The 11477-nt window shown below is 33.4% G+C and overlaps 1 long non-coding RNA gene across 1 annotated transcript in view; it reads right to left on the bottom strand.

The window, feature by feature from the left end:
* Positions 1-597: 597 nt before the first annotated feature.
* Positions 598-11477, bottom strand: part of LOC149799103 (uncharacterized) — a 252549-nt gene continuing 241669 nt past the window's right edge. The window contains exons 2-3 of the long non-coding RNA XR_016421077.1: positions 5858-6109; positions 598-2252 (exon numbers count right to left, since the gene is read on the bottom strand). This is a non-coding gene — a long non-coding RNA (uncharacterized LOC149799103). The remainder of the gene's footprint in view (positions 2253-5857; positions 6110-11477) is intronic.

The raw sequence follows: 11477 nt of genomic DNA, 5'->3' as shown, positions 1-11477 counted from the left end.
CATAATGCTTTATGCAAAATTAAGAGATCGTAGTTAACGGTAGGTAACGCGCTTATATACTGTCTATATTAGTATTGAACCTGTCATGTAAATACTTTTTAAGGATGGGTTTTCTTTCAATCCATGTTCCTTAAAGATGTCACCATAACATCAAAAACCGTGTCAGGCAGACTTCAAAGGCTACTTGTGTGAATTACAAAGTTTTTCATCATCTGTCACACGTGATTCCCTTTTGCATGATTTTTTCTTTCAAAGAATGAAATGTATTTATAAGAATGAACTGATTTTTATTAGAATGTTCTGCATTTTAATTGTAAAATTCAAGATTTGCCTATTTCTTGCTGTTTATGTGCATTACAGAATGTCTTGATTAAAATCGTACCAAACAAATAAATCTATTTTTATGTATTCACAGCAAACTTGTTATCTGTGAAGTTTTTGCGGAAACAGAGGACATCGTAGAAGGTGACATACCCGTCTTGTCAATGCGGTCTTACGTTTTACAGCCAGAAAGTGAAAAGTTACATATTACCGCAGAGCAAAAATTTAAAGTGTCTGTATCTCTTGGATTCTCATAAGACTCTTTATGAGCGAAGATTAGTGTAAATATATTTTATTGCCAAACATTTTACTACAAAATTCAAAGGACCGGAAAAAAAGTTGTTCAATTTACATGCTCATCTCCGTGTTTGGTTTGGTCAGATGACTGCCATGATTAAATGGATAAAGGACAATATAGGAAAGATGACATCTAACTGGTGCATGAGGGACTGTGTGGTATTTTAAATTTGTAATATGTCCGTTTTTTTTGAAAATGTCTGCATTTCATTTTGTATTGATATATAGTATTTTTCTCTGTAGTCTACAAGTTATTTCCAAACAAGAGGACATTCAAGTTAGTATTGATATCAAGGAGTAAAAGTATCAGAAAACGTGAATCTCATGGTTCTATGCAATTTGCACTCAAACAAGAAATGAAAGTCATTCTCAGTAGGAAATCCACAAGAACAGGAAGGATCAGTGATACTGTTTGCTTTCCATAAATCATAACTATGTTACATATGATTTTAGTCGCGCTAATCAAACAAAACCTCGCAGATTTACCGCAGGCTAAATAGCCGGGGACTGAATTAATAAATTTAGTTACATATTTCCTAAAGATTATATTAGTTGAAAGGATTCGTGTCGATACAAGTTACTATTTTCACGTGTTAAACGTGGATGGTCGGATGGAAGTTTTAAAAATGGGTACACGATATCGAATATTAACAACATTGCTTGACTCTCGTAAGTTCTTTGCAGCTGCATATTGTGCATCTGGTGAAAGCAAATTCGTTATATAATCGAGGCATTGTTCGTTGATGAATCAAGCACGTAGGTTTCTCTATATCTCCTCTCTCTACAATGGTAGGTCAGATTATTTCAAATGATAGCGCTTCTTTACTCGCACATTTCGGTAGAAGATCAAACATCATGGACTTCACTCCATAATTGTATTTGTTTTGTACCTGCTGCCCACATCTTTCGATCACTGTCACGTTGTCACCCTGCTTAATTCATTACTCAACGTCCATTAGCCATTTAGGCATGCATCATCGATATTTGAAGTAAATAAATCAAGATAATGTACATAGTAGAAGGAAATTTGACCACTTCGGTGGCCTAAGAGGTTATAGCGTCCACCTCGTAAGAGGGGGGTCGCGGGTTCGAATCACGGCGGACTCACACTAAAGACTTACAAAAATGGTACAAACAGCTGCCTCACGTGGCGCTAAGATATATCTAGTGATGTGCATACGCTCTCTCGAGTGCAAAACATTGAAAACAAAACCATATATTTTCCTCATACCTTAAACAGTTAAGATTAAAATATGACAGTATGTTTATTATTATGCAGTACTCAATAATCGTTACTTCCTGGCCACATCATGTAAGAACACAGTCTGGAATTAGGCTCACGATTTCCTTCTCTGCGGTTAATACCGTAACAAGAGCTCGGATTTCATCATGGCTACATAGTCAAAGAAGCACTTTATTCATTACTGATAGCTCTACAGGAAGAAAAATGTTTGGCTTGTTTATCCACACCGCCCTAGGTTTCCGAGTTCATACAGTACCAACTAGTTAGACTAAAGTAGAATCGCGGTTTCAGGTGCCTAGGAATTATACATAAGGTAGGAGCTGATCTGTATGTGTTATGTCTGTTGTCTAATCAGCCATCTGTTGCTTTTCTTAGACAAATGAGAATTCCACTGAAATACAAAGATAGCAGATAATGTAAAAAATATTTAATTTATTTATATAAAAAAGAACAAAGTATAATCAAACTCATCGTCCTGGATATTTTTGATGAAGAATATTTACATGATTGTCTATGAAAACCAACACTTGACCTGAAGCAGGGAATATGTTTCCAGTGACATGAAGCCAATGTGTTTTTGTTGATAAAATAGGAGAGTATATAACCCCTTGCTATAAGCCTGAAATCATTACAAATCTATTTCTAGAGGTACAACAAGAGCAGCAAATATGCTGCTTATACAATTGCTTGCAGCACACATATAAACTTATACACGTATAGACTGTTACTAAATAAAAATCGGCACTGTTTATAGTGACAATATTGAGCAACTAACAAGAGTATTTCCAGTTCGACCTATTGTGGCTTCATTTCTATTATCTTCTACCTTCAGTTTTGAGCGTATTGTTCAGTAAAAAACTCCTTTGATCTTTTCTAATATATACTTTAAATCAGAAGGACTTACAAGACCGCATCAGTTTGTAAGTCTTTGTTATGAATTCATTTGGATCCAAGGCCAAGTGAAAACTCTATATGAAACTCTTGAAATTAGTAACAAACGCTAAGAGAACCTCAATTCAATAATAAGTCTTCAAAAGAAATGCTGGTGGGACAAAAACGAAACACATATTTGCCTGCCATCAACAATCTGTAAACCAATAAAGATGAATAATATACTGCTTGATATAGATAACTTCAATCCTGTTCAACAAGTGTTTAGTGACAGTTTTTAATTCCTATTTTGTTAACGTGGCCAGGATGTGGGGAAAATGTTCACTCACATAAGTACCGACTCTCATCGCAGCATTCCATGAAATCAAAGAAGTGCAATTCCTACCTTGTTTACTTAAAACCAGAGGACGAAACATCTCTGTCTCAATCAACTAAAATACTGGAGGATGCTGGTTTAAATGGTTTATCAACAAATATTCGTTTAGCTCGCACTTCAATAATACGGACACAGTCCAAATTCCAATTCTCCTTTACGTCCACCCTCGAAAAGACTCCATTAATACCAATTTATAAACATAAGGCCCTCTTGAAAAGTCTGACTATAGACCTGTCAGTAGCATGCTCCCACCAACAACTTCAAGCAGTTTTGAAAAGGCAATAAACAATTAATAACTCCATACTTTAATTATAGTTCTTTACTTTTCTCTCAGATTTCCACTAAGCTTATGACTGTTAAACTGTCCTTAAATTTACTGAAGACTGGAAGAAATTATTGGACGAAATCAAATCATATCCTGAAATTTTGATGGTCTTTTCAAATGCCTTCGGCTACTTTCCATACAATCTCCGTTAGTCTAAGTACTTTGCATTGGTTCTTAGCATAACTTATACTGCTTACCTAAGTCACTACCATGATGGTTAAAAATAATATAGAAAATGTCGTAAGCTTCAATAATTCCATCAGTAATTAAGGTTACATTCTAAACGCTGTTTGGAATTTCATCAGTAACGTTGTACTTCAAGGTTACATTATTGGACCTCTTTGGAATTCAACCAGTAATGGTGTACCTCAAGGTTACAGTTTTAGGCCTGTCTAATATTTAGTCAGTTCTATTTTCTGTTGTATCAATGATTACCAAACATTGTAACTATGTATATGACATCTGCTTATCATACGCCAACTTCAATCTAAGTAACCAGAAAACTATTTTAGAAAAGGAATGTAAAATTCTTTACGTCTGTTTTACCGTAAATCGTGTGCAGGCTTGCTCAGAAAGAATTCAGTCTCTGGTGTGAAGATCGTACTAAACTACTTGCAGTCATCAAAAGTCATAAATACATCAGACATATATATATATTCAATACACTTGGTGAATATAAATAACATGCTGATTTATATAATCTTTGGGGTTATCACATGAAACTTCCTTTAGGGAACAGGTGATTGCATGGCAGCTTTGGCTGCTTTATCTTCCTTTTCATGACTCTTTTACCATTATAGCTAGGTATCCATCAATACGGTATGCTTTTTTAGAATCGTTGTGCAAATCGTGTGTTTTTTGTGCTTTGTTTTTGTTTTGTTTTTAATTAGTGGAAGTGCCAGATTGAAGGTTTAGCAGGGCTTTCATTGTGGAACGGAAATCCAGACAGATGATGAAACTTATTGTCTCTGTTTCGTTTATTAGGCGGCAAACTAGTCAACTTTTTTTTCTTCGAATTTTAGCTTTAACTTCAGCTGTAAAAGTTGGGGCTTTATCAAGTAAACGATTCGAGATGTTGTCCAGGAGTGTTTTAATGACAGCTCCAACCGTAACTCCATCCTTCGTACCGTCTGTATATAGGAACTTATTTCTACAACAGGAGGCTCTTACCATTGACTTTACTGTATACGTGTATGTTTATGTGTGTCTGAATATATTATTATTATGTGCAAGACTGTTGTTTTCCATGATTTTTGTTTGCAAGCTAGCTTCGGAATGAGCCTCTCAGTTGTACGCTTGTGTATATATGTACATTGATAATAAGTTTTTTTTATGTTCGTATTTGTGCATGTATAACTATTAATACGTGTAGTGCTGGATTTCCTGTATGAAAGCTATTTACGTAACTTTCTGTTGCTATGATATGTTTTTATTTCTTTTCTGTTGCATCCTGCACCTGTTATGTGGGTATTGGTTACTACTATTATTATCCTCGTTTAAATTATTCTTTAACTTTTTAGGACTCGTTTCTTGACCTTCGAATATATGTGTAACCTTCTAATTCCGTCTTCTATTATCATCAATCTTTAACGTCTTTTCGTTATAACTGGTAAAATAGAACACAGATAATATATTTTGCGATTTTACTCTAAAGCAGGCCTTAAAGTTTTTTTAAAAATACTATTATTGGATTATCTTTGGGTTTCTATGGCTAATAATTGACTCGTGAATTCAGGTGTACTATCTGGAACTTTCCATGTAATTAAGATATGGAAAAGTGTGAGAAAATAATTTTGCCCCAGTGAACTTCCGTAGTCTAACATTCCACGACTACATTTCTTCTTTTTTTTGTACATAACACTGTTGTACCGACGAGTGTATTTTAGTAAAATTTAATGGGTTAAGGAATGCTTAATACTTTGTTGTTCGAGGTCCAGATCTTGTACCTTCTTTCACATTGATATGGAAACAAAGTAAAAACGTAATATATTAGAAGTTTGCTCTCTGATGTTTAAACTGATTCTTTTCCGTTATTAGTTTGAAAGTTATCAACGCAAGGCTATGTTGACACTTGTTTCGCATAGCGTAGATGAAGTACTGAAAGCTATGGTATCCAAGTGCAATGTTCTGTCTTAATGTATAACATTTTGACCTTGACATTGCTTCTTTCTTTTTTCTCTGGTCTATATAAAGCGGTAGAAAATATATCAAACAGGGGAAATTTATCATTTGAACTATGTTTCGATCCTGGTATATGTTTCCTTAAGTAGCATGATCAAAGAACGTCACTCAGCAAAGAAAATTTAAAAAAGAGTGCAAAAATTGTTAAGGAAAGCAGAGAGAGAGAGAGAGAGAGAGAGAGAGAGAGAGAGAGAGAGAGAGAGAGAGAGAGAGCATCCCTCACCTACAGGCTACCATTGTGTATGATAGCTTCCATAGCCAACTAGTCAATACGATACTGATAAGGGGATATTTTTCATGGCACGTAATTTCAGATGAAGTCCCTTCATTATCTGCCTCCTTTTACAGTGGAATCTCCGCCTTAACTTGTTGGTGTCTGTAGGTAATACATGCAACATAGTGGAATCTCCGCCTTTAAGTGGTGCCTGTAGGTATTACGTGCAATTGAGCGGAGTCTCCACCTTGAGGTTGGTGTCTGTAGTTATTACATGCAATAGAAAAAGATGTTTAGTGAGTGCGCGGACAAAATAATCACTGTGTCTTGAACATTAAGTCTATAACGAAACGAAATAGGTAAAACTTTACCGAAAAAACTGCGTCTGAGGAAGAAACTCTTACATAATTCACCATGTCGCAAAATAATTTCAGAATTAACGAAACTGATATGTAATTGATTCTACCCGCTTGAAGTAAATAGTATCTGTCAGAGGAAGTATTCATAATGCATTATTATATTTGCAATTACTATGCGGAACAAAAATGCATTGCTAGAAATGTGGATAATATTATGTTTGCATACACGACAGTTTCTTTATTCCCTATCTTGACGAGATTATTCGGTAGATAATTATTTGGTACTTGTATGTAGTTTCAGGTAAACAAGCTAAGTGGTAAGAGCGACGCTTCTGTTGAGAAACGCACTAATGACGGTTATATTTTGCTGTAAAAATACGGTTGCAAGTTCTAACAATCGTACAATTCACTGGACACACTGAAAGCAATGGCTCGAGTCACCCTTCTGATTAGATTTGGTCTAAAATACTTTTAAAAAATTGTATTCAGGGAGAAGTATCCGAATGAGGAGAAATTTAATAATTATTGCATTTTTCACGTTTTGCGATCACGAAAATATTAACTACTATAAGAAACGTATATAGCAGAGTCTGTCGTGAATTCAGTAGTGGATGGCCTTTTTCATAACCTAAACAAAACACGGTGATGTGGTACAATTTTATTATGTTTTCTTGCAAATTTGTAGTTCATTTGGCCAACTTCAGAGTTTTAGTAGATAATCTTCCGATTGAAAATGGTAGTTACAATGTTTTTGAACTTAAGTGTTTTTATATGACTAAATATTACTGACAAGTACGGTATAAGATGACATAATTTCTTTGCATACAGAATAAAAGCAATTAAAAAATATTGAAAAATACTTTAAAACACCCTTCTTGATAAGCAGTCACTGAATAACTCATTCCATTTTCTGTCTTTATATTAATGCAAACATATATCAAATCGGATAAGAATCCATTCAAATTATTTTATTCATTTTTATATCTGCTTATTTCCTGCTTTCTTGGACCATTTTTATTTGTACTTCTTCATTGTCTTAAGTTCTTAATGCTTAGAGGGTTTCAGAATTGTCCATTTACACAAAACGTTTACGATAAATAAGATGATAAGTATGACGATGATGACGGTTATGACTGGATAGCAGAGAAATCCCAGCAGACATGATGTACGTGGTGATGAGAGATATATTTATTATTAATGTGTTTGCATGACTACCACAGCCGAAGTTTAAAATTTTCCAAATACTTTTAAATAACCCTTTGCATCACTTCATCTTTTCCTTTGCGTTATAAAATCATGATACAAAAAGATGCTTTAGAGATATCGCAGACTTCCAGACACCATAATTAAATCATCGTGTCAAGTGCAAAGAAATTTTATGAGAGTGTTGGTGCCGAATCTGCGGGAATTCCACAGCTGGGAAAAACTGTTAGACTTAGAAAAGAGCGATGGTTTTCGTAACGCTATAAAGACTAAATTGGAAGATATGTATAGTCTTGAACTGAAATTTGTCCTCATCTAATTTATTGACTTTGATAAGTTTTATTGTAATGGAAAGATTTACAAAAAAAATCTTTACACGTTTGGATGCAATTAACCATCTTCTTACGTAAATGAAATAATTAAGACCAAATCTAACAGATCTATTTCAAATGTACTTGTATATTATAAAACGTACTTGTATATTATAAAATGTACTTATATAATATATTATAAAATGTACTTGTATATTATAAAATGTACTTGTATATTATAAAATGTACTTTTATATTATAAAATGTACTTGTATATTATTATGAAATGTACTTGTATATTATGAAATGTACTTGTATATTATGAAATGTACTTGTATTATTATAAAATGTACTTGTATATTATAAAATGTACTTGTATATTATAAAATGTACTTGTATATTACAAAATGTACTTGTATATTATAAAATTCACTTGTATTAAAACAATTTTGTTTCCTCGATCTTTCATTTTTACTTCAGATATTAATTTTCATATACTTTCGAGCTTCCACTCTTACAATAGCTAATTTACTACCTGAAATTGCAACTCTTATAAAATGTCATGAATAGTAATGGATGTGGTGGAGGTCAACACTAAATAAAATACACAGGTGGGCTCAGGTAAATCACAAAATCAATGAAATAAATCATCAGAGAAAAAGAAAATTAATTAATGTGTAATCCTATCTTTTGGATTCAACACGTATAGCAACTGCAAAGTACATGTATACATTAGACCCTGAAACATTTCCAACATGACAGCATGGGTGTACCGACGAAAAAACCCACTTTTTTCATTTTAATCAAATCAGAAATATTTTTACTTCTGATTGAAAACAAAGTCCCATAGTTTCTTCATATGATCATGACGTATGAAACTCGGTAACTGCTTCAACCAAAATTCCGAAACGTGCAGATTAGATGGTTTTAGGACTTCAATGGTTCAGAAATATAAAAAGGGTACATTTTAACAGCGTACCTTTGTTTCGATCCTTTCCTGTCAAAAAATTATAATTTTGGACGGGAAAATTTGGAAATGCTACATTGTTTTAATCATATTATAAATAGGTGTACAAATATAGCATAATTTGTATAATGAATCTAGATTTCCAATTTAGTCCTTGTAAGGAATAAAAATGGAGAATAAAACATCGCAGACGACTGAAACGAAAAGAATGATAACAATGGAAGTAATGAAGTCAAGGAACAGTAAAAAGAACAACACGTTTTGTGGCAAAATACAAGCAGGTTCAAGGCAGATTGTAACGTCCTCTAACATCTTTAAAAATAGAAATGTCTACGACTGTGCACCCGATCATTTCACTGTTTATTATTATTATTATTATTATTATTATTATTATTATTATTATTATTTCTTGATTATCGACGATAAATCTCATGAAACCTTATATTGAACAATTTTCATATTTTCCAATTTGGATGAACATTTACATTTAATGCCAAGAAAAACATTGAAAAGAGTACCGAACTATCCACAGTGATGTAGGGATTATTTAAAAGACAGTGTGGTTTGGAAAAATGTCTTATCAACATCGGCCCGTTGAAAAGAATACCGAACTATCCACAGTGATGTAGGGATTATTTAAAAGACAGTGTGGTTTGGAAAAATGTCTTATCAACATAATTTCTTTTTCGTATCACCGTTACACAAGCACGTACGAAGAACAAATTACTGAGTAGTGAAGCTTCAGTCAAATGCGATGGACACATTCAAGGTCGAAGGCAACACTACATAAACATTTCCTGCCCCCTTTTCACAATCATACACGTTACACATACTCTGCTTTTTGTACCTTGAACATGTAAGAACCATTAAAATACAAATGGGCTAAAAAGGGTCAGATTAAGACCTTCTAGGGCCTTAAACACTGGAAATATTTTGATCCCCTTTTTTGTCTCCTATAAAATGTGAAACTCAAAAAAGAAATGACACCCCGCAAAATAATAATAATAATAATAATAAAGGTGGGAAAATAACAGTGTTGCCATCATTCCAGATCTCAGTACTTGTACATGCAGATCGAAAAGGTCATATATAGTTCATTCAGTTTTATCATCAGCAATTAATTAGAATTTTTGTTTCGTGCTCCTGTTGGGCTGGTGCCCTAAAAGGGTGCTTCGTGTTCTTAATGGGTAACCAGGCTCTTAAGCTAAGCATTTCTTGTCCGTTCACTCCATTAGGGAAATCTGTAATATCATTTATATATTGCACATTCAAATAATTGTGAAAACAAATTTCCAGCCATGTCCCAGTATTAGGAGTGCCGCAGCCTTTAATTACCGAACTGCAATTGGGCATAGGCAATGATCGGACCTGCAAAGACACCAGTCTAAGCTTGACCTTTACGGAAAATGAATCTAATTTCAATCAGTCCGCGGAGTCGTACAAAAGTTATGGGTGTTGTTTGGTCTTGAAAATTAGTTGTGCTTGCTTCTTAGTTTCATGGTATATTGCATTTCTCGGCTGTTATTAGACACTGGATGTAAATATAAACTGTTAACAGTTTATATAAAAAAAAGTAATGTACATGAAGTAATGTTAGTATTTATTCTGTCTGATTTGTTTTTTGTAAAGTATGCTTCTAACGTTATATGACGAGAAGAATTAATGCTTCTAAGGTCATGAAAAATGGACATAACTAATGTACCTCCAAGATATTTTCTTATCCTACTTTTCGGATCTTTATATATATTATTCATCTTCATCATTATCATCATCTTCATCATTTGCTTATGCAATTACTGACAAAAGTGTTCATGGGATATCATTTTAGAATGAGGGATGGGATTTTTCCCTTCTACAAAGTAGCAGCAGTATCTCATAGGAAGACAAGTTAGAAAAACAAAATGAATGTGTGTTTTTTGCATACAAATAATCAAAACAAAAATGGCAATAAAACAAGTGCGATGATTACCTAGACGCTGCTCAGCAACACCTTAAAATATAATAGTAAACTTCATAATACTCAAATTATATGCATTACTAAATTTGGTATAATCTGCGGAATTCAAATACTCTGTTTTTAGAAGAAAGAAAAAAAGCTTAACACAGCATGACAAAGAATGTCGCTGCATACCGCATAAATAACTTGAAGATTTCATCGTCATTTACTGTTATGACTCTATGAAAAATTGAAAATAACAAAATGGCGAATGAAATCCTTAATAAGCCTAACAGTTCCATAACAAGTCCAAAATTATCAAGTATTCCAAATAAGTTCCACTGGTGATCCGAATGAAGTCCAGTCTATTTCGCTGATGTGGCAATACTTTGGATTTATCACAATGATATAATCTCATGTCTTTAAATGAATTCACAGTAATTCCAAAACTGAAACTAAATCCTCGACAACGAACACTCTGTAGGTCCAATGAATAATTAAAATACATGAATGTAATCTTCTCAACTGAACTGAACACAGCTCTTCGTCTTCTCTAAGACTGTTGCTTGTGCTAGTAATAACTAATTTTCATTAAATCATCTCTTATATAATAATACAAAAGCCTATGATGCAATTTCGGAAGCAGAATGAAGGTTGCATACTCATCTCGAAGTCACTATAACTATGTCAGCAAAGTTAAATATTTTAGCAGCTAGCCAATCATAAATTAGTTCAGTCTAGTTTATTAAGAAACCCCGTAACCTAAACTCATGCCATCAACATGTATACTTCTATCCTGAAACTATATAATGTATTTACTAAAATGACCTCATCTTAAATTACAAACCGACAA

The sequence above is a fragment of the Sinohyriopsis cumingii genome, chromosome 5, assembly GCF_028554795.1.
Source record: "Sinohyriopsis cumingii isolate HCF-2022 chromosome 5, ASM2855479v2, whole genome shotgun sequence".
Classification (NCBI taxonomy): domain Eukaryota; kingdom Metazoa; phylum Mollusca; class Bivalvia; order Unionida; family Unionidae; genus Sinohyriopsis; species Sinohyriopsis cumingii.
Note: the sequence above shows the minus strand (reverse complement) of the source record. Positions and strands in the feature narration are given on the sequence as shown.